The 22,087-nt window shown below is 64.5% G+C and overlaps 14 non-coding genes across 14 annotated transcripts; 7 read left to right on the top strand and 7 right to left on the bottom strand.

Annotated features, from left to right (window-relative positions):
• Positions 1 to 1,518: 1,518 nt before the first annotated feature.
• On the bottom strand, positions 1,519 to 1,592 carry TRNAN-GUU (transfer RNA asparagine (anticodon GUU)). The gene has a single exon. It is a non-coding gene; the product is annotated as a tRNA-Asn (tRNA).
• Positions 1,593 to 1,907: 315 nt separating this feature from the next.
• Positions 1,908 to 1,990, top strand: TRNAL-CAG (transfer RNA leucine (anticodon CAG)). Its single transcript has one exon. It is a non-coding gene; the product is annotated as a tRNA-Leu (tRNA).
• A 2,630-nt stretch (positions 1,991 to 4,620) lies between these two features.
• Positions 4,621 to 4,694, bottom strand: TRNAN-GUU (transfer RNA asparagine (anticodon GUU)). Its single transcript has one exon. It is a non-coding gene; the product is annotated as a tRNA-Asn (tRNA).
• Positions 4,695 to 5,009: 315 nt separating this feature from the next.
• TRNAL-CAG (transfer RNA leucine (anticodon CAG)) lies at positions 5,010 to 5,092 on the top strand. Its single transcript has one exon. It is a non-coding gene; the product is annotated as a tRNA-Leu (tRNA).
• Positions 5,093 to 7,720: 2,628 nt separating this feature from the next.
• On the bottom strand, positions 7,721 to 7,794 carry TRNAN-GUU (transfer RNA asparagine (anticodon GUU)). The gene has a single exon. It is a non-coding gene; the product is annotated as a tRNA-Asn (tRNA).
• Positions 7,795 to 8,109: 315 nt separating this feature from the next.
• Positions 8,110 to 8,192, top strand: TRNAL-CAG (transfer RNA leucine (anticodon CAG)). Its single transcript has one exon. It is a non-coding gene; the product is annotated as a tRNA-Leu (tRNA).
• A 2,629-nt stretch (positions 8,193 to 10,821) lies between these two features.
• Positions 10,822 to 10,895, bottom strand: TRNAN-GUU (transfer RNA asparagine (anticodon GUU)). Its single transcript has one exon. It is a non-coding gene; the product is annotated as a tRNA-Asn (tRNA).
• Positions 10,896 to 11,210: 315 nt separating this feature from the next.
• Positions 11,211 to 11,293, top strand: TRNAL-CAG (transfer RNA leucine (anticodon CAG)). Its single transcript has one exon. It is a non-coding gene; the product is annotated as a tRNA-Leu (tRNA).
• A 2,629-nt stretch (positions 11,294 to 13,922) lies between these two features.
• TRNAN-GUU (transfer RNA asparagine (anticodon GUU)) lies at positions 13,923 to 13,996 on the bottom strand. Its single transcript has one exon. It is a non-coding gene; the product is annotated as a tRNA-Asn (tRNA).
• A 315-nt stretch (positions 13,997 to 14,311) lies between these two features.
• On the top strand, positions 14,312 to 14,394 carry TRNAL-CAG (transfer RNA leucine (anticodon CAG)). Its single transcript has one exon. It is a non-coding gene; the product is annotated as a tRNA-Leu (tRNA).
• A 2,628-nt stretch (positions 14,395 to 17,022) lies between these two features.
• Positions 17,023 to 17,096, bottom strand: TRNAN-GUU (transfer RNA asparagine (anticodon GUU)). The gene has a single exon. It is a non-coding gene; the product is annotated as a tRNA-Asn (tRNA).
• A 315-nt stretch (positions 17,097 to 17,411) lies between these two features.
• TRNAL-CAG (transfer RNA leucine (anticodon CAG)) lies at positions 17,412 to 17,494 on the top strand. Its single transcript has one exon. It is a non-coding gene; the product is annotated as a tRNA-Leu (tRNA).
• Positions 17,495 to 20,121: 2,627 nt separating this feature from the next.
• TRNAN-GUU (transfer RNA asparagine (anticodon GUU)) lies at positions 20,122 to 20,195 on the bottom strand. Its single transcript has one exon. It is a non-coding gene; the product is annotated as a tRNA-Asn (tRNA).
• Positions 20,196 to 20,510: 315 nt separating this feature from the next.
• On the top strand, positions 20,511 to 20,593 carry TRNAL-CAG (transfer RNA leucine (anticodon CAG)). Its single transcript has one exon. It is a non-coding gene; the product is annotated as a tRNA-Leu (tRNA).
• Positions 20,594 to 22,087: the final 1,494 nt, after the last annotated feature.

The following is a 22,087-nucleotide window of genomic DNA, read 5'->3' as shown; positions in this document are numbered from 1 at the left end:
CTATGCAGTTCTTTGGGGATTTCCTGCCACCAGGCCTACCCCGCGCATTTCTGCGGGGACTTGGAAACACCAGGCCAACCCCATGCCTTTCTATGGGGCGTTGGAGGCACCGGGTCAACCCTATGCATTTGTATGGGGACTTCCAGGCACCAGGTTCATCCCCCGTGCATTCCTCTGGGGACTTCCTGGCACCAAGTCAACCCCTTCGTTCCTTTGGGGACTTGGAGAGACGACTTCTACCCCATTCAAGCCTGCGGGGACTTTCAGACACCAGGCCTACCCCAGGCATTCCTATGGGGACTTGTCAGCAAACAAGTCGACCCCATTGCTTGCTATCGGGACTGCCAGACACCAGGTCTACCCTGTTTTGAAGTGCAGGGTTGGCTTCTGGGACACCAGGTCAACCCCATCGATGTGTGCGGGAGGGAGAGGCTGGCGAGTGGGAGGGGAGCTCCCTGTCTCAGAGCCTCGCTGCCTGCCTGCCCTCTGCGTGGGCAAATCACCCGCCAGGCGCCAGGTCGACCCGGGCCTGGAAAAGAGAGGGAAGGGGAGAACGGCCTGACCCTCCGCTTGCAAGGGTCCCCTGACCGCCTCCCCCACCTTGTGCCAGCCTCCGGGAGAGGCTCTGCTTGCCGCGGGCATGGTGGCGCCCCCGCCACTCCCGGAGGAGCTGGCAGTCGGGTGGGGTGCCGCGTTCAGAGACGAAAGCTTGTGGCAAGGGCTGACTTTCAATAGATCGCAGCGAGGGAGCTTCTCTGCTACGTACGAAACCCTGAATCAGGTCGTCTACGAATGATTTAGCACCAGGGTCCCCATGAACAAGCCGGGCTCTGTCTTGCCCAGGTCCGTTGAGCAAGCAGCCGGCAGCTGGGGAGGGAAGAGCTGGCTGCTCTCAGAAGCCACCTGCCCTGTGACTCCAGTGCCACGTCACGAGGCGCTCAGGACCCGGACTGTGAATCTCACGTCTGAACACACGGGTCCGTCCGGAGTCACGGAAAGGCCTCGGGCCTTCCTTTTCTGCCCCACCCCCAAAATCGACACGCGCTTGGTGGCCTGGGGGGTGCCCAATCTGGACGCAAAAGGTTCAGCGAAGGAGTCTGGAAGGCACGCAGGCCAGGCAGCTGGAACCAAATGAGAAAGGTCCCCCCGGCTTGCCCAAATGGGGGAGGAGGGCCATCCGGCGGAAGAGCATGCGATGAATCTTGAGTGGGTGGCCGCCAAGACATATCGGAGAGGCCCTTGCGCTGCCCCGTCCCAAGGTGGGTTTGGGAAAGTAGGCTTTGGGCAGAAGAGCAGGCCGGTTTCAGAGGCGGCTCTTGTGGCGGGGATCGCTGCTCAGCGTTGCGTGGTTGGGCACCCCGACACGTTAAGTGTCGAAATCCTTGGAGCGCACAGAGGCAAAAGGAGCCTCGGAGTCCCGAGGCCGCTCGGCGCAACGCAGGAAGTGAGACGCACCGGGGCCGGAAAAAGCTCTCCCTGCCTACTCCAAAAGGGGGCTGGGCAGGGCACGCCAAGCACCGTCCCTGGGTGGGCTCGAACCACCAACCTTCCGGTTAACAGCCGAACGCGCTGGCCCATTGCGCCACAGAGACGAGGCAGGCCAAGCCTGCGCCCCGCTCGTCTCCTTCTCTGTCCGCCGAGCGCCCCACCAGGCTGTGCAGCGAAGCATATGCCCCGGGGCCCCTCCTGGGCTCTGCCCAGCGAGGAAGAGGCTGCTGGGTTGCCCCTGGCAGAGGCAATTCCTCTCCAGGCAGCCCCCGGTTGCTGGCGGGCCTCCTGGCTTCCTCAAGAGACCTCATGGCCGCTGGGGCACTCTCCGCCCGGGCTCGGGGGTGCAAGGAACCCAGCGCGCGGGCCCGGGAAGAGGGTGCTGGGCTGAAGGGCGCGGCCAGGGCCCGCCCCTGCGTGTCAGGATGGCCGAGCGGTCGAAGGCGCTGCGTTCAGGTCGCAGTCTCCCCTGGAGGCGTGGGTTCGAGTCCCACTCCTGACAGCAGCCCCTTCTTTTCCCTGCGAGGCTCCCTCCCTGCCTGCACAGCTGTTGCTCTTGCAGTGGAGAAGGACACAGCAGCTTCCCCCAGGAGGCTGCAAGCTTCCCAGATGCCCAAGGCGGGAGGCGCGGCTCCCAGGCTGCGCTGGCTCTGCGCGGGATTGCCCGTGGGCACTACCCTCGGCAGGACGGCTCCTTTTTGCTGCCAACCCGGTTTGGCAATCTTGAGCATATCCAGCTGCGCAGGCCACCCCTTGGTGCCTGCCGCCCGCTACTCCCTCCCGGAGACTCCGGGAAGTGTGTGCCCACCCCCGGGGCCCTGCCCTAGGTGGCTGGGGGCGGCCGGGCCCGGCAGGCACTTGCCCCTGCACTCGGGCTTAACTGTGAGCTCAGCGAATGGAGTGGATGGAGCCACCTGCGAGTCCACCCGCAAGCCTGTGGTCTGCTGCTGCCCTGTGGGGCCTGCCTGAGGTGCCTGGGGACCGCAGGGCCTAGCAGGCAGCTGGCGCCGGGCACTGGGGATGCCTGAAGTGAGGAGCGTCTCCCGCAGCCAGGCCTAGGCCTGCTGGCACTTCTCCCTGGAGCTGGGCCCTGCAGGTAGCTGAATGGCTGGGTAGAGGCCGCGGGGCAGAAGGCTGGGATCTGGAGCCAATGTTGGGCAGGGAGAGCCAGGGAAGAGTGCGGGGGGGGGGGGGTGAGGGGGGATGCGGGGCAGGGGTGAGGATGGAGACTGAAGCCTGGCAGGGGGCACTTTTGGGAGGCTTAAGCCCCTGGTGGTTGTGTGGGTGCTCCGAGTGTCGTTGCCCGACTGCACCCTGGGGAGTTGACTGGGTGGGAAAGGCTTGGCGGCAGGAATTGTGGGCGCCAGGTCAACCCTACGCATTTCTCTGGGGCCATGGAGACAGCAGGTCAACCCCATGCAATTGTAGGGGGATTTCCAGGCCCCAGGCCAACCCCATGCATTTCTCTGGGGCGTTGGAGACAGCAGGGCAACCCTATGCAATTGTAGGGGGACTTCCAGGCCCCAGGCCAATCCCATGCATTTCTCTGGGGCGTTGGAGACACCGCGTCAACCCGATGCATTTCTGTGGGGCCTTGGGGACACCAGGTCAACCCTATGCAGTTCTTTGGGGATTTCCTGCCACCAGGCCTACCCCGCGCATTTCTGTGGGGACTTGGAAACACCAGGCCAACCCCATGCCTTTCTATGGGGCGTTGGAGGCACCGGGTCAACCCTATGCATTTGTATGGGGACTTCCAGGCACCAGGTTCATCCCCCGTGCATTCCTCTGGGGACTTCCTGGCACCAAGTCAACCCCTTCGTTCCTTTGGGGACTTGGAGAGACGACTTCTACCCCATTCAAGCCTGCGGGGACTTTCAGACACCAGGCCTACCCCAGGCATTCCTATGGGGACTTGTCAGCAAACAAGTCGACCCCATTGCTTGCTATCGGGACTGCCAGACACCAGGTCTACCCTGTTTTGAAGTGCAGGGTTGGCTTCTGGGACACCAGGTCAACCCCATCGATGTGTGCGGGAGGGAGAGGCTGGCGAGTGGGAGGGGAGCTCCCTGTCTCAGAGCCTCGCTGCCTGCCTGCCCTCTGCGTGGGCAAATCACCCGCCAGGCGCCAGGTCGACCCGGGCCTGGAAAAGAGAGGGAAGGGGAGAACGGCCTGACCCTCCGCTTGCAAGGGTCCCCTGACCGCCTCCCCCACCTTGTGCCAGCCTCCGGGAGAGGCTCTGCTTGCCGCGGGCATGGTGGCGCCCCCGCCACTCCCGGAGGAGCTGGCAGTCGGGTGGGGTGCCGCGTTCAGAGACGAAAGCTTGTGGCAAGGGCTGACTTTCAATAGATCGCAGCGAGGGAGCTTCTCTGCTACGTACGAAACCCTGAATCAGGTCGTCTACGAATGATTTAGCACCAGGGTCCCCATGAACAAGCCGGGCTCTGTCTTGCCCAGGTCCGTTGAGCAAGCAGCCGGCAGCTGGGGAGGGAAGAGCTGGCTGCTCTCAGAAGCCACCTGCCCTGTGACTCCAGTGCCACGTCACGAGGCGCTCAGGACCCGGACTGTGAATCTCACGTCTGAACACACGGGTCCGTCCGGAGTCACGGAAAGGCCTCGGGCCTTCCTTTTCTGCCCCACCCCCAAAATCGACACGCGCTTGGTGGCCTGGGGGGTGCCCAATCTGGACGCAAAAGGTTCAGCGAAGGAGTCTGGAAGGCACGCAGGCCAGGCAGCTGGAACCAAATGAGAAAGGTCCCCCCGGCTTGCCCAAATGGGGGAGGAGGGCCATCCGGCGGAAGAGCATGCGATGAATCTTGAGTGGGTGGCCGCCAAGACATATCGGAGAGGCCCTTGCGCTGCCCCGTCCCAAGGTGGGTTTGGGAAAGTAGGCTTTGGGCAGAAGAGCAGGCCGGTTTCAGAGGCGGCTCTTGTGGCGGGGATCGCTGCTCAGCGTTGCGTGGTTGGGCACCCCGACACGTTAAGTGTCGAAATCCTTGGAGCGCACAGAGGCAAAAGGAGCCTCGGAGTCCCGAGGCCGCTCGGCGCAACGCAGGAAGTGAGACGCACCGGGGCCGGAAAAAGCTCTCCCTGCCTACTCCAAAAGGGGGCTGGGCAGGGCACGCCAAGCACCGTCCCTGGGTGGGCTCGAACCACCAACCTTCCGGTTAACAGCCGAACGCGCTGGCCCATTGCGCCACAGAGACGAGGCAGGCCAAGCCTGCGCCCCGCTCGTCTCCTTCTCTGTCCGCCGAGCGCCCCACCAGGCTGTGCAGCGAAGCATATGCCCCGGGGCCCCTCCTGGGCTCTGCCCAGCGAGGAAGAGGCTGCTGGGTTGCCCCTGGCAGAGGCAATTCCTCTCCAGGCAGCCCCCGGTTGCTGGCGGGCCTCCTGGCTTCCTCAAGAGACCTCATGGCCGCTGGGGCACTCTCCGCCCGGGCTCGGGGGTGCAAGGAACCCAGCGCGTGGGCCCGGGAAGAGGGTGCTGGGCTGAAGGGCGCGGCCAGGGCCCGCCCCTGCGTGTCAGGATGGCCGAGCGGTCGAAGGCGCTGCGTTCAGGTCGCAGTCTCCCCTGGAGGCGTGGGTTCGAGTCCCACTCCTGACAGCAGCCCCTTCTTTTCCCTGCGAGGCTCCCTCCCTGCCTGCACAGCTGTTGCTCTTGCAGTGGAGAAGGACACAGCAGCTTCCCCCAAGAGGCTGCAAGCTTCCCAGATGCCCAAGGCGGGAGGCGCGGCTCCCAGGCTGCGCTGGCTCTGCGCGGGATTGCCCGTGGGCACTACCCGCGGCAGGACGGCTCCTTTTTGCTGCCAACCCGGTTTGGCAATCTTGAGCATATCCAGCTGCGCAGGCCACCCCTTGGTGCCTGCCGCCCGCTACTCCCTCCCGGAGACTCCGGGAAGTGTGTGCCCACCCCCGGGGCCCTGCCCTAGGTGGCTGGGGGCGGCCGGGCCCGGCAGGCACTTGCCCCTGCACTCGGGCTTAACTGTGAGCTCAGCGAATGGAGTGGATGGAGCCACCTGCGAGTCCACCCGCAAGCCTGTGGTCTGCTGCTGCCCTGTGGGGCTTGCCTGAGGTGCCTGGGGACCGCAGGGCCTAGCAGGCAGCTGGCGCCGGGCACTGGGGATGCCTGAAGTGAGGAGCGTCTCCCGCAGCCAGGCCTAGGCCTGCTGGCACTTCTCCCTGGAGCTGGGCCCTGCAGGTAGCTGAATGGCTGGGTAGAGGCCGCGGGACAGAAGGCTGGGATCTGGAGCCAATGTTGGGCAGGGAGAGCCAGGGAAGAGTGCGGGGGGGGGGGTGAGGGGGGATGCGGGGCAGGGGTGAGGATGGAGACTGAAGCCTGGCAGGGGGCACTTTTGGGAGGCTTAAGCCCCTGGTGGTTGTGTGGGTGCTCCGAGTGTCGTTGCCCGACTGCACCCTGGGGAGTTGACTGGGTGGGAAAGGCTTGGCGGCAGGAATTGTGGGCGCCAGGTCAACCCTACGCATTTCTCTGGGGCCATGGAGACAGCAGGTCAACCCCATGCAATTGTAGGGGGATTTCCAGGCCCCAGGCCAACCCCATGCATTTCTCTGGGGCGTTGGAGACAGCAGGGCAACCCTATGCAATTGTAGGGGGACTTCCAGGCCCCAGGCCAATCCCATGCATTTCTCTGGGGCGTTGGAGACACCGCGTCAACCCGATGCATTTCTGTGGGGCCTTGGGGACACCAGGTCAACCCTATGCAGTTCTTTGGGGATTTCCTGCCACCAGGCCTACCCCGCGCATTTCTGTGGGGACTTGGAAACACCAGGCCAACCCCATGCCTTTCTATGGGGCGTTGGAGGCACCGGGTCAACCCTATGCATTTGTATGGGGACTTCCAGGCACCAGGTTCATCCCCCGTGCATTCCTCTGGGGACTTCCTGGCACCAAGTCAACCCCTTCGTTCCTTTGGGGACTTGGAGAGACGACTTCTACCCCATTCAAGCCTGCGGGGACTTTCAGACACCAGGCCTACCCCAGGCATTCCTATGGGGACTTGTCAGCAAACAAGTCGACCCCATTGCTTGCTATCGGGACTGCCAGACACCAGGTCTACCCTGTTTTGAAGTGCAGGGTTGGCTTCTGGGACACCAGGTCAACCCCATCGATGTGTGCGGGAGGGAGAGGCTGGCGAGTGGGAGGGGAGCTCCCTGTCTCAGAGCCTCGCTGCCTGCCTGCCCTCTGCGTGGGCAAATCACCCGCCAGGCGCCAGGTCGACCCGGGCCTGGAAAAGAGAGGGAAGGGGAGAACGGCCTGACCCTCCGCTTGCAAGGGTCCCCTGACCGCCTCCCCCACCTTGTGCCAGCCTCCGGGAGAGGCTCTGCTTGCCGCGGGCATGGTGGCGCCCCCGCCACTCCCGGAGGAGCTGGCAGTCGGGTGGGGTGCCGCGTTCAGAGACGAAAGCTTGTGGCAAGGGCTGACTTTCAATAGATCGCAGCGAGGGAGCTTCTCTGCTACGTACGAAACCCTGAATCAGGTCGTCTACGAATGATTTAGCACCAGGGTCCCCATGAACAAGCCGGGCTCTGTCTTGCCCAGGTCCGTCGAGCAAGCAGCCGGCAGCTGGGGAGGGAAGAGCTGGCTGCTCTCAGAAGCCACCTGCCCTGTGACTCCAGTGCCACGTCACGGGGCGCTCAGGACCCGGACTGTGAATCTCACGTCTGAACACACGGGTCCGTCCGGAGTCACGGAAAGGCCTCGGGCCTTCCTTTTCTGCCCCACCCCCAAAATCGACACGCGCTTGGTGGCCTGGTGGGTGCCCAATCTGGACGCAAAAGGTTCAGCGAAGGAGTCTGGAAGGCACGCAGGCCAGGCAGCTGGAACCAAATGAGAAAGGTCCCCCCGGCTTGCCCAAATGGGGGAGGAGGGCCATCCGGCGGAAGAGCATGCGATGAATCTTGAGTGGGTGGCCGCCAAGACATATCGGAGAGGCCCTTGCGCTGCCCCGTCCCAAGGTGGGTTTGGGAAAGTAGGCTTTGGGCAGAAGAGCAGGCCGGTTTCAGAGGCGGCTCTTGTGGCGGGGATCGCTGCTCAGCGTTGCGTGGTTGGGCACCCCGACACGTTAAGTGTCGAAATCCTTGGAGCGCACAGAGGCAAAAGGAGCCTCGGAGTCCCGAGGCCGCTCGGCGCAACGCAGGAAGTGAGACGCACCGGGGCCGGAAAAAGCTCTCCCTGCCTACTCCAAAAGGGGGCTGGGCAGGGCACGCCAAGCACCGTCCCTGGGTGGGCTCGAACCACCAACCTTCCGGTTAACAGCCGAACGCGCTGGCCCATTGCGCCACAGAGACGAGGCAGGCCAAGCCTGCGCCCCGCTCGTCTCCTTCTCTGTCCGCCGAGCGCCCCACCAGGCTGTGCAGCGAAGCATATGCCCCGGGGCCCCTCCTGGGCTCTGCCCAGCGAGGAAGAGGCTGCTGGGTTGCCCCTGGCAGAGGCAATTCCTCTCCAGGCAGCCCCCGGTTGCTGGCGGGCCTCCTGGCTTCCTCAAGAGACCTCATGGCCGCTGGGGCACTCTCCGCCCGGGCTCGGGGGTGCAAGGAACCCAGCGCGCGGGCCCGGGAAGAGGGTGCTGGGCTGAAGGGCGCGGCCAGGGCCCGCCCCTGCGTGTCAGGATGGCCGAGCGGTCGAAGGCGCTGCGTTCAGGTCGCAGTCTCCCCTGGAGGCGTGGGTTCGAGTCCCACTCCTGACAGCAGCCCCTTCTTTTCCCTGCGAGGCTCCCTCCCTGCCTGCACAGCTGTTGCTCTTGCAGTGGAGAAGGACACAGCAGCTTCCCCCAGGAGGCTGCAAGCTTCCCAGATGCCCAAGGCGGGAGGCGCGGCTCCCAGGCTGCGCTGGCTCTGCGCGGGATTGCCCGTGGGCACTACCCTCGGCAGGACGGCTCCTTTTTGCTGCCAACCCGGTTTGGCAATCTTGAGCATATCCAGCTGCGCAGGCCACCCCTTGGTGCCTGCCGCCCGCTACTCCCTCCCGGAGACTCCGGGAAGTGTGTGCCCACCCCCGGGGCCCTGCCCTAGGTGGCTGGGGGCGGCCGGGCCCGGCAGGCACTTGCCCCTGCACTCGGGCTTAACTGTGAGCTCAGCGAATGGAGTGGATGGAGCCACCTGCGAGTCCACCCGCAAGCCTGTGGTCTGCTGCTGCCCTGTGGGGCCTGCCTGAGGTGCCTGGGGACCGCAGGGCCTAGCAGGCAGCTGGCGCCGGGCACTGGGGATGCCTGAAGTGAGGAGCGTCTCCCGCAGCCAGGCCTAGGCCTGCTGGCACTTCTCCCTGGAGCTGGGCCCTGCAGGTAGCTGAATGGCTGGGTAGAGGCCGCGGGGCAGAAGGCTGGGATCTGGAGCCAATGTTGGGCAGGGAGAGCCAGGGAAGAGTGCGGGGGGGGGGGGTGAGGGGGGATGCGGGGCAGGGGTGAGGATGGAGACTGAAGCCTGGCAGGGGGCACTTTTGGGAGGCTTAAGCCCCTGGTGGTTGTGTGGGTGCTCCGAGTGTCGTTGCCCGACTGCACCCTGGGGAGTTGACTGGGTGGGAAAGGCTTGGCGGCAGGAATTGTGGGCGCCAGGTCAACCCTACGCATTTCTCTGGGGCCATGGAGACAGCAGGTCAACCCCATGCAATTGTAGGGGGATTTCCAGGCCCCAGGCCAACCCCATGCATTTCTCTGGGGCGTTGGAGACAGCAGGGCAACCCTATGCAATTGTAGGGGGACTTCCAGGCCCCAGGCCAATCCCATGCATTTCTCTGGGGCGTTGGAGACACCGCGTCAACCCGATGCATTTCTGTGGGGCCTTGGGGACACCAGGTCAACCCTATGCAGTTCTTTGGGGATTTCCTGCCACCAGGCCTACCCCGCGCATTTCTGTGGGGACTTGGAAACACCAGGCCAACCCCATGCCTTTCTATGGGGCGTTGGAGGCACCGGGTCAACCCTATGCATTTGTATGGGGACTTCCAGGCACCAGGTTCATCCCCCGTGCATTCCTCTGGGGACTTCCTGGCACCAAGTCAACCCCTTCGTTCCTTTGGGGACTTGGAGAGACGACTTCTACCCCATTCAAGCCTGCGGGGACTTTCAGACACCAGGCCTACCCCAGGCATTCCTATGGGGACTTGTCAGCAAACAAGTCGACCCCATTGCTTGCTATCGGGACTGCCAGACACCAGGTCTACCCTGTTTTGAAGTGCAGGGTTGGCTTCTGGGACACCAGGTCAACCCCATCGATGTGTGCGGGAGGGAGAGGCTGGCGAGTGGGAGGGGAGCTCCCTGTCTCAGAGCCTCGCTGCCTGCCTGCCCTCTGCGTGGGCAAATCACCCGCCAGGCGCCAGGTCGACCCGGGCCTGGAAAAGAGAGGGAAGGGGAGAACGGCCTGACCCTCCGCTTGCAAGGGTCCCCTGACCGCCTCCCCCACCTTGTGCCAGCCTCCGGGAGAGGCTCTGCTTGCCGCGGGCATGGTGGCGCCCCCGCCACTCCCGGAGGAGCTGGCAGTCGGGTGGGGTGCCGCGTTCAGAGACGAAAGCTTGTGGCAAGGGCTGACTTTCAATAGATCGCAGCGAGGGAGCTTCTCTGCTACGTACGAAACCCTGAATCAGGTCGTCTACGAATGATTTAGCACCAGGGTCCCCATGAACAAGCCGGGCTCTGTCTTGCCCAGGTCCGTTGAGCAAGCAGCCGGCAGCTGGGGAGGGAAGAGCTGGCTGCTCTCAGAAGCCACCTGCCCTGTGACTCCAGTGCCACGTCACGAGGCGCTCAGGACCCGGACTGTGAATCTCACGTCTGAACACACGGGTCCGTCCGGAGTCACGGAAAGGCCTCGGGCCTTCCTTTTCTGCCCCACCCCCAAAATCGACACGCGCTAGGTGGCCTGGGGGGTGCCCAATCTGGACGCAAAAGGTTCAGCGAAGGAGTCTGGAAGGCACGCAGGCCAGGCAGCTGGAACCAAATGAGAAAGGTCCCCCCGGCTTGCCCAAATGGGGGAGGAGGGCCATCCGGCGGAAGAGCATGCGATGAATCTTGAGTGGGTGGCCGCCAAGACATATCGGAGAGGCCCTTGCGCTGCCCCGTCCCAAGGTGGGTTTGGGAAAGTAGGCTTTGGGCAGAAGAGCAGGCCGGTTTCAGAGGCGGCTCTTGTGGCGGGGATCGCTGCTCAGCGTTGCGTGGTTGGGCACCCCGACACGTTAAGTGTCGAAATCCTTGGAGCGCACAGAGGCAAAAGGAGCCTCGGAGTCCCGAGGCCGCTCGGCGCAACGCAGGAAGTGAGACGCACCGGGGCCGGAAAAAGCTCTCCCTGCCTACTCCAAAAGGGGGCTGGGCAGGGCACGCCAAGCACCGTCCCTGGGTGGGCTCGAACCACCAACCTTCCGGTTAACAGCCGAACGCGCTGGCCCATTGCGCCACAGAGACGAGGCAGGCCAAGCCTGCGCCCCGCTCGTCTCCTTCTCTGTCCGCCGAGCGCCCCACCAGGCTGTGCAGCGAAGCATATGCCCCGGGGCCCCTCCTGGGCTCTGCCCAGCGAGGAAGAGGCTGCTGGGTTGCCCCTGGCAGAGGCAATTCCTCTCCAGGCAGCCCCCGGTTGCTGGCGGGCCTCCTGGCTTCCTCAAGAGACCTCATGGCCGCTGGGGCACTCTCCGCCCGGGCTCGGGGGTGCAAGGAACCCAGCGCGCGGGCCCGGGAAGAGGGTGCTGGGCTGAAGGGCGCGGCCAGGGCCCGCCCCTGCGTGTCAGGATGGCCGAGCGGTCGAAGGCGCTGCGTTCAGGTCGCAGTCTCCCCTGGAGGCGTGGGTTCGAGTCCCACTCCTGACAGCAGCCCCTTCTTTTCCCTGCGAGGCTCCCTCCCTGCCTGCACAGCTGTTGCTCTTGCAGTGGAGAAGGACACAGCAGCTTCCCCCAAGAGGCTGCAAGCTTCCCAGATGCCCAAGGCGGGAGGCGCGGCTCCCAGGCTGCGCTGGCTCTGCGCGGGATTGCCCGTGGGCACTACCCTCGGCAGGACGGCTCCTTTTTGCTGCCAACCCGGTTTGGCAATCTTGAGCATATCCAGCTGCGCAGGCCACCCCTTGGTGCCTGCCGCCCGCTACTCCCTCCCGGAGACTCCGGGAAGTGTGTGCCCACCCCCGGGGCCCTGCCCTAGGTGGCTGGGGGCGGCCGGGCCCGGCAGGCACTTGCCCCTGCACTCGGGCTTAACTGTGAGCTCAGCGAATGGAGTGGATGGAGCCACCTGCGAGTCCACCCGCAAGCCTGTGGTCTGCTGCTGCCCTGTGGGGCCTGCCTGAGGTGCCTGGGGACCGCAGGGCCTAGCAGGCAGCTGGCGCCGGGCACTGGGGATGCCTGAAGTGAGGAGCGTCTCCCGCAGCCAGGCCTAGGCCTGCTGGCACTTCTCCCTGGAGCTGGGCCCTGCAGGTAGCTGAATGGCTGGGTAGAGGCCGCGGGGCAGAAGGCTGGGATCTGGAGCCAATGTTGGGCAGGGAGAGCCAGGGAAGAGTGCGGGGGGGGGGGGTGAGGGGGGATGCGGGGCAGGGGTGAGGATGGAGACTGAAGCCTGGCAGGGGGCACTTTTGGGAGGCTTAAGCCCCTGGTGGTTGTGTGGGTGCTCCGAGTGTCGTTGCCCGACTGCACCCTGGGGAGTTGACTGGGTGGGAAAGGCTTGGCGGCAGGAATTGTGGGCGCCAGGTCAACCCTACGCATTTCTCTGGGGCCATGGAGACAGCAGGTCAACCCCATGCAATTGTAGGGGGATTTCCAGGCCCCAGGCCAACCCCATGCATTTCTCTGGGGCGTTGGAGACAGCAGGGCAACCCTATGCAATTGTAGGGGGACTTCCAGGCCCCAGGCCAATCCCATGCATTTCTCTGGGGCGTTGGAGACACCGCGTCAACCCGATGCATTTCTGTGGGGCCTTGGGGACACCAGGTCAACCCTATGCAGTTCTTTGGGGATTTCCTGCCACCAGGCCTACCCCGCGCATTTCTGCGGGGACTTGGAAACACCAGGCCAACCCCATGCCTTTCTATGGGGCGTTGGAGGCACCGGGTCAACCCTATGCATTTGTATGGGGACTTCCAGGCACCAGGTTCATCCCCCGTGCATTCCTCTGGGGACTTCCTGGCACCAAGTCAACCCCTTCGTTCCTTTGGGGACTTGGAGAGACGACTTCTACCCCATTCAAGCCTGCGGGGACTTTCAGACACCAGGCCTACCCCAGGCATTCCTATGGGGACTTGTCAGCAAACAAGTCGACCCCATTGCTTGCTATCGGGACTGCCAGACACCAGGTCTACCCTGTTTTGAAGTGCAGGGTTGGCTTCTGGGACACCAGGTCAACCCCATCGATGTGTGCGGGAGGGAGAGGCTGGCGAGTGGGAGGGGAGCTCCCTGTCTCAGAGCCTCGCTGCCTGCCTGCCCTCTGCGTGGGCAAATCACCCGCCAGGCGCCAGGTCGACCCGGGCCTGGAAAAGAGAGGGAAGGGGAGAACGGCCTGACCCTCCGCTTGCAAGGGTCCCCTGACCGCCTCCCCCACCTTGTGCCAGCCTCCGGGAGAGGCTCTGCTTGCCGCGGGCATGGTGGCGCCCCCGCCACTCCCGGAGGAGCTGGCAGTCGGGTGGGGTGCCGCGTTCAGAGACGAAAGCTTGTGGCAAGGGCTGACTTTCAATAGATCGCAGCGAGGGAGCTTCTCTGCTACGTACGAAACCCTGAATCAGGTCGTCTACGAATGATTTAGCACCAGGGTCCCCATGAACAAGCCGGGCTCTGTCTTGCCCAGGTCCGTTGAGCAAGCAGCCGGCAGCTGGGGAGGGAAGAGCTGGCTGCTCTCAGAAGCCACCTGCCCTGTGACTCCAGTGCCACGTCACGAGGCGCTCAGGACCCGGACTGTGAATCTCACGTCTGAACACACGGGTCCGTCCGGAGTCACGGAAAGGCCTCGGGCCTTCCTTTTCTGCCCCACCCCCAAAATCGACACGCGCTAGGTGGCCTGGGGGGTGCCCAATCTGGACGCAAAAGGTTCAGCGAAGGAGTCTGGAAGGCACGCAGGCCAGGCAGCTGGAACCAAATGAGAAAGGTCCCCCCGGCTTGCCCAAATGGGGGAGGAGGGCCATCCGGCGGAAGAGCATGCGATGAATCTTGAGTGGGTGGCCGCCAAGACATATCGGAGAGGCCCTTGCGCTGCCCCGTCCCAAGGTGGGTTTGGGAAAGTAGGCTTTGGGCAGAAGAGCAGGCCGGTTTCAGAGGCGGCTCTTGTGGCGGGGATCGCTGCTCAGCGTTGCGTGGTTGGGCACCCCGACACGTTAAGTGTCGAAATCCTTGGAGCGCACAGAGGCAAAAGGAGCCTCGGAGTCCCGAGGCCGCTCGGCGCAACGCAGGAAGTGAGACGCACCGGGGCCGGAAAAAGCTCTCCCTGCCTACTCCAAAAGGGGGCTGGGCAGGGCACGCCAAGCACCGTCCCTGGGTGGGCTCGAACCACCAACCTTCCGGTTAACAGCCGAACGCGCTGGCCCATTGCGCCACAGAGACGAGGCAGGCCAAGCCTGCGCCCCGCTCGTCTCCTTCTCTGTCCGCCGAGCGCCCCACCAGGCTGTGCAGCGAAGCATATGCCCCGGGGCCCCTCCTGGGCTCTGCCCAGCGAGGAAGAGGCTGCTGGGTTGCCCCTGGCAGAGGCAATTCCTCTCCAGGCAGCCCCCGGTTGCTGGCGGGCCTCCTGGCTTCCTCAAGAGACCTCATGGCCGCTGGGGCACTCTCCGCCCGGGCTCGGGGGTGCAAGGAACCCAGCGCGCGGGCCCGGGAAGAGGGTGCTGGGCTGAAGGGCGCGGCCAGGGCCCGCCCCTGCGTGTCAGGATGGCCGAGCGGTCGAAGGCGCTGCGTTCAGGTCGCAGTCTCCCCTGGAGGCGTGGGTTCGAGTCCCACTCCTGACAGCAGCCCCTTCTTTTCCCTGCGAGGCTCCCTCCCTGCCTGCACAGCTGTTGCTCTTGCAGTGGAGAAGGACACAGCAGCTTCCCCCAAGAGGCTGCAAGCTTCCCAGATGCCCAAGGCGGGAGGCGCGGCTCCCAGGCTGCGCTGGCTCTGCGCGGGATTGCCCGTGGGCACTACCCTCGGCAGGACGGCTCCTTTTTGCTGCCAACCCGGTTTGGCAATCTTGAGCATATCCAGCTGCGCAGGCCACCCCTTGGTGCCTGCCGCCCGCTACTCCCTCCCGGAGACTCCGGGAAGTGTGTGCCCACCCCCGGGGCCCTGCCCTAGGTGGCTGGGGGCGGCCGGGCCCGGCAGGCACTTGCCCCTGCACTCGGGCTTAACTGTGAGCTCAGCGAATGGAGTGGATGGAGCCACCTGCGAGTCCACCCGCAAGCCTGTGGTCTGCTGCTGCCCTGTGGGGCCTGCCTGAGGTGCCTGGGGACCGCAGGGCCTAGCAGGCAGCTGGCGCCGGGCACTGGGGATGCCTGAAGTGAGGAGCGTCTCCCGCAGCCAGGCCTAGGCCTGCTGGCACTTCTCCCTGGAGCTGGGCCCTGCAGGTAGCTGAATGGCTGGGTAGAGGCCGCGGGGCAGAAGGCTGGGATCTGGAGCCAATGTTGGGCAGGGAGAGCCAGGGAAGAGTGCGGGGGGGGGGGTGAGGGGGGATGCGGGGCAGGGGTGAGGATGGAGACTGAAGCCTGGCAGGGGGCACTTTTGGGAGGCTTAAGCCCCTGGTGGTTGTGTGGGTGCTCCGAGTGTCGTTGCCCGACTGCACCCTGGGGAGTTGACTGGGTGGGAAAGGCTTGGCGGCAGGAATTGTGGGCGCCAGGTCAACCCTACGCATTTCTCTGGGGCCATGGAGACAGCAGGTCAACCCCATGCAATTGTAGGGGGATTTCCAGGCCCCAGGCCAACCCCATGCATTTCTCTGGGGCGTTGGAGACAGCAGGGCAACCCTATGCAATTGTAGGGGGACTTCCAGGCCCCAGGCCAATCCCATGCATTTCTCTGGGGCGTTGGAGACACCGCGTCAACCCGATGCATTTCTGTGGGGCCTTGGGGACACCAGGTCAACCCTATGCAGTTCTTTGGGGATTTCCTGCCACCAGGCCTACCCCGCGCATTTCTGTGGGGACTTGGAAACACCAGGCCAACCCCATGCCTTTCTATGGGGCGTTGGAGGCACCGGGTCAACCCTATGCATTTGTATGGGGACTTCCAGGCACCAGGTTCATCCCCCGTGCATTCCTCTGGGGACTTCCTGGCACCAAGTCAACCCCTTCGTTCCTTTGGGGACTTGGAGAGACGACTTCTACCCCATTCAAGCCTGCGGGGACTTTCAGACACCAGGCCTACCCCAGGCATTCCTATGGGGACTTGTCAGCAAACAAGTCGACCCCATTGCTTGCTATCGGGACTGCCAGACACCAGGTCTACCCTGTTTTGAAGTGCAGGGTTGGCTTCTGGGACACCAGGTCAACCCCATCGATGTGTGCGGGAGGGAGAGGCTGGCGAGTGGGAGGGGAGCTCCCTGTCTCAGAGCCTCGCTGCCTGCCTGCCCTCTGCGTGGGCAAATCACCCGCCAGGCGCCAGGTCGACCCGGGCCTGGAAAAGAGAGGGAAGGGGAGAACGGCCTGACCCTCCGCTTGCAAGGGTCCCCTGACCGCCTCCCCCACCTTGTGCCAGCCTCCGGGAGAGGCTCTGCTTGCCGCGGGCATGGTGGCGCCCCCGCCACTCCCGGAGGAGCTGGCAGTCGGGTGGGGTGCCGCGTTCAGAGACGAAAGCTTGTGGCAAGGGCTGACTTTCAATAGATCGCAGCGAGGGAGCTTCTCTGCTACGTACGAAACCCTGAATCAGGTCGTCTACGAATGATTTAGCACCAGGGTCCCCATGAACAAGCCGGGCTCTGTCTTGCCCAGGTCCGTTGAGCAAGCAGCCGGCAGCTGGGGAGGGAAGAGCTGGCTGCTCTCAGAAGCCACCTGCCCTGTGACTCCAGTGCCAAGTCACGAGGCGCTCAGGACCCGGACTGTGAATCTCACGTCTGAACACACGGGTCCGTCCGGAGTCACGGAAAGGCCTCGGGCCTTCCTTTTCTGCCCCACCCCCAAAATCGACACGCGCTAGGTGGCCTGGGGGGTGCCCAATCTGGACGCAAAAGGTTCAGCGAAGGAGTCTGGAAGGCACGCAGGCCAGGCAGCTGGAACCAAATGAGAAAGGTCCCCCCGGCTTGCCCAAATGGGGGAGGAGGGCCATCCGGCGGAAGAGCATGCGATGAATCTTGAGTGGGTGGCCGCCAAGACATATCGGAGAGGCCCTTGCGCTGCCCCGTCCCAAGGTGGGTTTGGGAAAGTAGGCTTTGGGCAGAAGAGCAGGCCGGTTTCAGAGGCGGCTCTTGTGGCGGGGATCGCTGCTCAGCGTTGCGTGGTTGGGCACCCCGACACGTTAAGTGTCGAAATCCTTGGAGCGCACAGAGGCAAAAGGAGCCTCGGAGTCCCGAGGCCGCTCGGCGCAACGCAGGAAGTGAGACGCACCGGGGCCGGAAAAAGCTCTCCCTGCCTACTCCAAAAGGGGGCTGGGCAGGGCACGCCAAGCACCGTCCCTGGGTGGGCTCGAACCACCAACCTTCCGGTTAACAGCCGAACGCGCTGGCCCATTGCGCCACAGAGACGAGGCAGGCCAAGCCTGCGCCCCGCTCGTCTCCTTCTCTGTCCGCCGAGCGCCCCACCAGGCTGTGCAGCGAAGCATATGCCCCGGGGCCCCTCCTGGGCTCTGCCCAGCGAGGAAGAGGCTGCTGGGTTGCCCCTGGCAGAGGCAATTCCTCTCCAGGCAGCCCCCGGTTGCTGGCGGGCCTCCTGGCTTCCTCAAGAGACCTCATGGCCGCTGGGGCACTCTCCGCCCGGGCTCGGGGGTGCAAGGAACCCAGCGCGTGGGCCCGGGAAGAGGGTGCTGGGCTGAAGGGCGCGGCCAGGGCCCGCCCCTGCGTGTCAGGATGGCCGAGCGGTCGAAGGCGCTGCGTTCAGGTCGCAGTCTCCCCTGGAGGCGTGGGTTCGAGTCCCACTCCTGACAGCAGCCCCTTCTTTTCCCTGCGAGGCTCCCTCCCTGCCTGCACAGCTGTTGCTCTTGCAGTGGAGAAGGACACAGCAGCTTCCCCCAGGAGGCTGCAAGCTTCCCAGATGCCCAAGGCGGGAGGCGCGGCTCCCAGGCTGCGCTGGCTCTGCGCGGGATTGCCCGTGGGCACTACCCTCGGCAGGACGGCTCCTTTTTGCTGCCAACCCGGTTTGGCAATCTTGAGCATATCCAGCTGCGCAGGCCACCCCTTGGTGCCTGCCGCCCGCTACTCCCTCCCGGAGACTCCGGGAAGTGTGTGCCCACCCCCGGGGCCCTGCCCTAGGTGGCTGGGGGCGGCCGGGCCCGGCAGGCACTTGCCCCTGCACTCGGGCTTAACTGTGAGCTCAGCGAATGGAGTGGATGGAGCCACCTGCGAGTCCACCCGCAAGCCTGTGGTCTGCTGCTGCCCTGTGGGGCCTGCCTGAGGTGCCTGGGGACCGCAGGGCCTAGCAGGCAGCTGGCGCCGGGCACTGGGGATGCCTGAAGTGAGGAGCGTCTCCCGCAGCCAGGCCTAGGCCTGCTGGCACTTCTCCCTGGAGCTGGGCCCTGCAGGTAGCTGAATGGCTGGGTAGAGGCCGCGGGGCAGAAGGCTGGGATCTGGAGCCAATGTTGGGCAGGGAGAGCCAGGGAAGAGTGCGGGGGGGGGGTGAGGGGGGATGCGGGGCAGGGGTGAGGATGGAGACTGAAGCCTGGCAGGGGGCACTTTTGGGAGGCTTAAGCCCCTGGTGGTTGTGTGGGTGCTCCGAGTGTCGTTGCCCGACTGCACCCTGGGGAGTTGACTGGGTGGGAAAGGCTTGGCGGCAGGAATTGTGGGCGCCAGGTCAACCCTACGCATTTCTCTGGGGCCATGGAGACAGCAGGTCAACCCCATGCAATTGTAGGGGGATTTCCAGGCCCCAGGCCAACCCCATGCATTTCTCTGGGGCGTTGGAGACAGCAGGGCAACCCTATGCAATTGTAGGGGGACTTCCAGGCCCCAGGCCAATCCCATGCATTTCTCTGGGGCGTTGGAGACACCGCGTCAACCCGATGCATTTCTGTGGGGCCTTGGGGACACCAGGTCAACCCTATGCAGTTCTTTGGGGATTTCCTGCCACCAGGCCTACCCCGCGCATTTCTGCGGGGACTTGGAAACACCAGGCCAACCCCATGCCTTTCTATGGGGCGTTGGAGGCACCGGGTCAACCCTATGCATTTGTATGGGGACTTCCAGGCACCAGGTTCATCCCCCGTGCATTCCTCTGGGGACTTCCTGGCACCAAGTCAACCCCTTCGTTCCTTTGGGGACTTGGAGAGACGACTTCTACCCCATTCAAGCCTGCGGGGACTTTCAGACACCAGGCCTACCCCAGGCATTCCTATGGGGACTTGTCAGCAAACAAGTCGACCCCATTGCTTGCTATCGGGACTGCCAGACACCAGGTCTACCCTGTTTTGAAGTGCAGGGTTGGCTTCTGGGACACCAGGTCAACCCCATCGATGTGTGCGGGAGGGAGAGGCTGGCGAGTGGGAGGGGAGCTCCCTGTCTCAGAGCCTCGCTGCCTGCCTGCCCTCTGCGTGGGCAAATCACCCGCCAGGCGCCAGGTCGACCCGGGCCTGGAAAAGAGAGGGAAGGGGAGAACGGCCTGACCCTCCGCTTGCAAGGGTCCCCTGACCGCCTCCCCCACCTTGTGCCAGCCTCCGGGAGAGGCTCTGCTTGCCGCAGGCATGGTGGCGCCCCCGCCACTCCCGGAGGAGCTGGCAGTCGGGTGGGGTGCCGCGTTCAGAGACGAAAGCTTGTGGCAAGGGCTGACTTTCAATAGATCGCAGCGAGGGAGCTTCTCTGCTACGTACGAAACCCTGAATCAGGTCGTCTACGAATGATTTAGCACCAGGGTCCCCATGAACAAGCCGGGCTCTGTCTTGCCCAGGTCCGTTGAGCAAGCAGCCGGCAGCTGGGGAGGGAAGAGCTGGCTGCTCTCAGAAGCCACCTGCCCTGTGACTCCAGTGCCACGTCACGAGGCGCTCAGGACCCGGACTGTGAATCTCACGTCTGAACACACGGGTCCGTCCGGAGTCACGGAAAGGCCTCGGGCCTTCCTTTTCTGCCCCACCCCCAAAATCGACACGCGCTAGGTGGCCTGGGGGGTGCCCAATCTGGACGCAAAAGGTTCAGCGAAGGAGTCTGGAAGGCACGCAGGCCAGGCAGCTGGAACCAAATGAGAAAGGTCCCCCCGGCTTGCCCAAATGGGGGAGGAGGGCCATCCGGCGGAAGAGCATGCGATGAATCTTGAGTGGGTGGCCGCCAAGACATATCGGAGAGGCCCTTGCGCTGCCCCGTCCCAAGGTGGGTTTGGGAAAGTAGGCTTTGGGCAGAAGAGCAGGCCGGTTTCAGAGGCGGCTCTTGTGGCGGGGATCGCTGCTCAGCGTTGCGTGGTTGGGCACCCCGACACGTTAAGTGTCGAAATCCTTGGAGCGCACAGAGGCAAAAGGAGCCTCGGAGTCCCGAGGCCGCTCGGCGCAACGCAGGAAGTGAGACGCACCGGGGCCGGAAAAAGCTCTCCCTGCCTACTCCAAAAGGGGGCTGGGCAGGGCACGCCAAGCACCGTCCCTGGGTGGGCTCGAACCACCAACCTTCCGGTTAACAGCCGAACGCGCTGGCCCATTGCGCCACAGAGACGAGGCAGGCCAAGCCTGCGCCCCGCTCGTCTCCTTCTCTGTCCGCCGAGCGCCCCACCAGGCTGTGCAGCGAAGCATATGCCCCGGGGCCCCTCCTGGGCTCTGCCCAGCGAGGAAGAGGCTGCTGGGTTGCCCCTGGCAGAGGCAATTCCTCTCCAGGCAGCCCCCGGTTGCTGGCGGGCCTCCTGGCTTCCTCAAGAGACCTCATGGCCGCTGGGGCACTCTCCGCCCGGGCTCGGGGGTGCAAGGAACCCAGCGCGCGGGCCCGGGAAGAGGGTGCTGGGCTGAAGGGCGCGGCCAGGGCCCGCCCCTGCGTGTCAGGATGGCCGAGCGGTCGAAGGCGCTGCGTTCAGGTCGCAGTCTCCCCTGGAGGCGTGGGTTCGAGTCCCACTCCTGACAGCAGCCCCTTCTTTTCCCTGCGAGGCTCCCTCCCTGCCTGCACAGCTGTTGCTCTTGCAGTGGAGAAGGACACAGCAGCTTCCCCCAAGAGGCTGCAAGCTTCCCAGATGCCCAAGGCGGGAGGCGCGGCTCCCAGGCTGCGCTGGCTCTGCGCGGGATTGCCCGTGGGCACTACCCTCGGCAGGACGGCTCCTTTTTGCTGCCAACCCGGTTTGGCAATCTTGAGCATATCCAGCTGCTCAGGCCACCCCTTGGTGCCTGCCGCCCGCTACTCCCTCCCGGAGACTCCGGGAAGTGTGTGCCCACCCCCGGGGCCCTGCCCTAGGTGGCTGGGGGCGGCCGGGCCCGGCAGGCACTTGCCCCTGCACTCGGGCTTAACTGTGAGCTCAGCGAATGGAGTGGATGGAGCCACCTGCGAGTCCACCCGCAAGCCTGTGGTCTGCTGCTGCCCTGTGGGGCCTGCCTGAGGTGCCTGGGGACCGCAGGGCCTAGCAGGCAGCTGGCGCCGGGCACTGGGGATGCCTGAAGTGAGGAGCGTCTCCCGCAGCCAGGCCTAGGCCTGCTGGCACTTCTCCCTGGAGCTGGGCCCTGCAGGTAGCTGAATGGCTGGGTAGAGGCCGCGGGGCAGAAGGCTGGGATCTGGAGCCAATGTTGGGCAGGGAGAGCCAGGGAAGAGTGCGGGGGGGGGGGTGAGGGGGGATGCGGGGCAGGGGTGAGGATGGAGACTGAAGCCTGGCAGGGGGCACTTTTGGGAGGCTTAAGCCCCTGGTGGTTGTGTGGGTGCTCCGAGTGTCGTTGCCCGACTGCACCCTGGGGAGTTGACTGGGTGGGAAAGGCTTGGCGGCAGGAATTGTGGGCGCCAGGTCAACCCTACGCATTTCTCTGGGGCCATGGAGACAGCAGGTCAACCCCATGCAATTGTAGGGGGATTTCCAGGCCCCAGGCCAACCCCATGCATTTCTCTGGGGCGTTGGAGACAGCAGGGCAACCCTATGCAATTGTAGGGGGACTTCCAGGCCCCAGGCCAATCCCATGCATTTCTCTGGGGCGTTGGAGACACCGCGTCAACCCGATGCATTTCTGTGGGGCCTTGGGGACACCAGGTCAACCCTATGCAGTTCTTTGGGGATTTCCTGCCACCAGGCCTACCCCGCGCATTTCTGTGGGGACTTGGAAACACCAGGCCAACCCCATGCCTTTCTATGGGGCGTTGGAGGCACCGGGTCAACCCTATGCATTTGTATGGGGACTTCCAGGCACCAGGTTCATCCCCCGTGCATTCCTCTGGGGACTTCCTGGCACCAAGTCAACCCCTTCGTTCCTTTGGGGACTTGGAGAGACGACTTCTACCCCATTCAAGCCTGCGGGGACTTTCAGACACCAGGCCTACCCCAGGCATTCCTATGGGGACTTGTCAGCAAACAAGTCGACCCCATTGCTTGCTATCGGGACTGCCAGACACCAGGTCTACCCTGTTTTGAAGTGCAGGGTTGG

This window comes from Alligator mississippiensis, chromosome 15, assembly GCF_030867095.1.
Source record: "Alligator mississippiensis isolate rAllMis1 chromosome 15, rAllMis1, whole genome shotgun sequence".
In the NCBI taxonomy this organism is placed as follows: domain Eukaryota; kingdom Metazoa; phylum Chordata; order Crocodylia; family Alligatoridae; genus Alligator; species Alligator mississippiensis.
The sequence above is the reverse complement of the archived record's forward strand: the minus strand, read 5'-3'. Positions and strand labels throughout refer to the sequence as shown.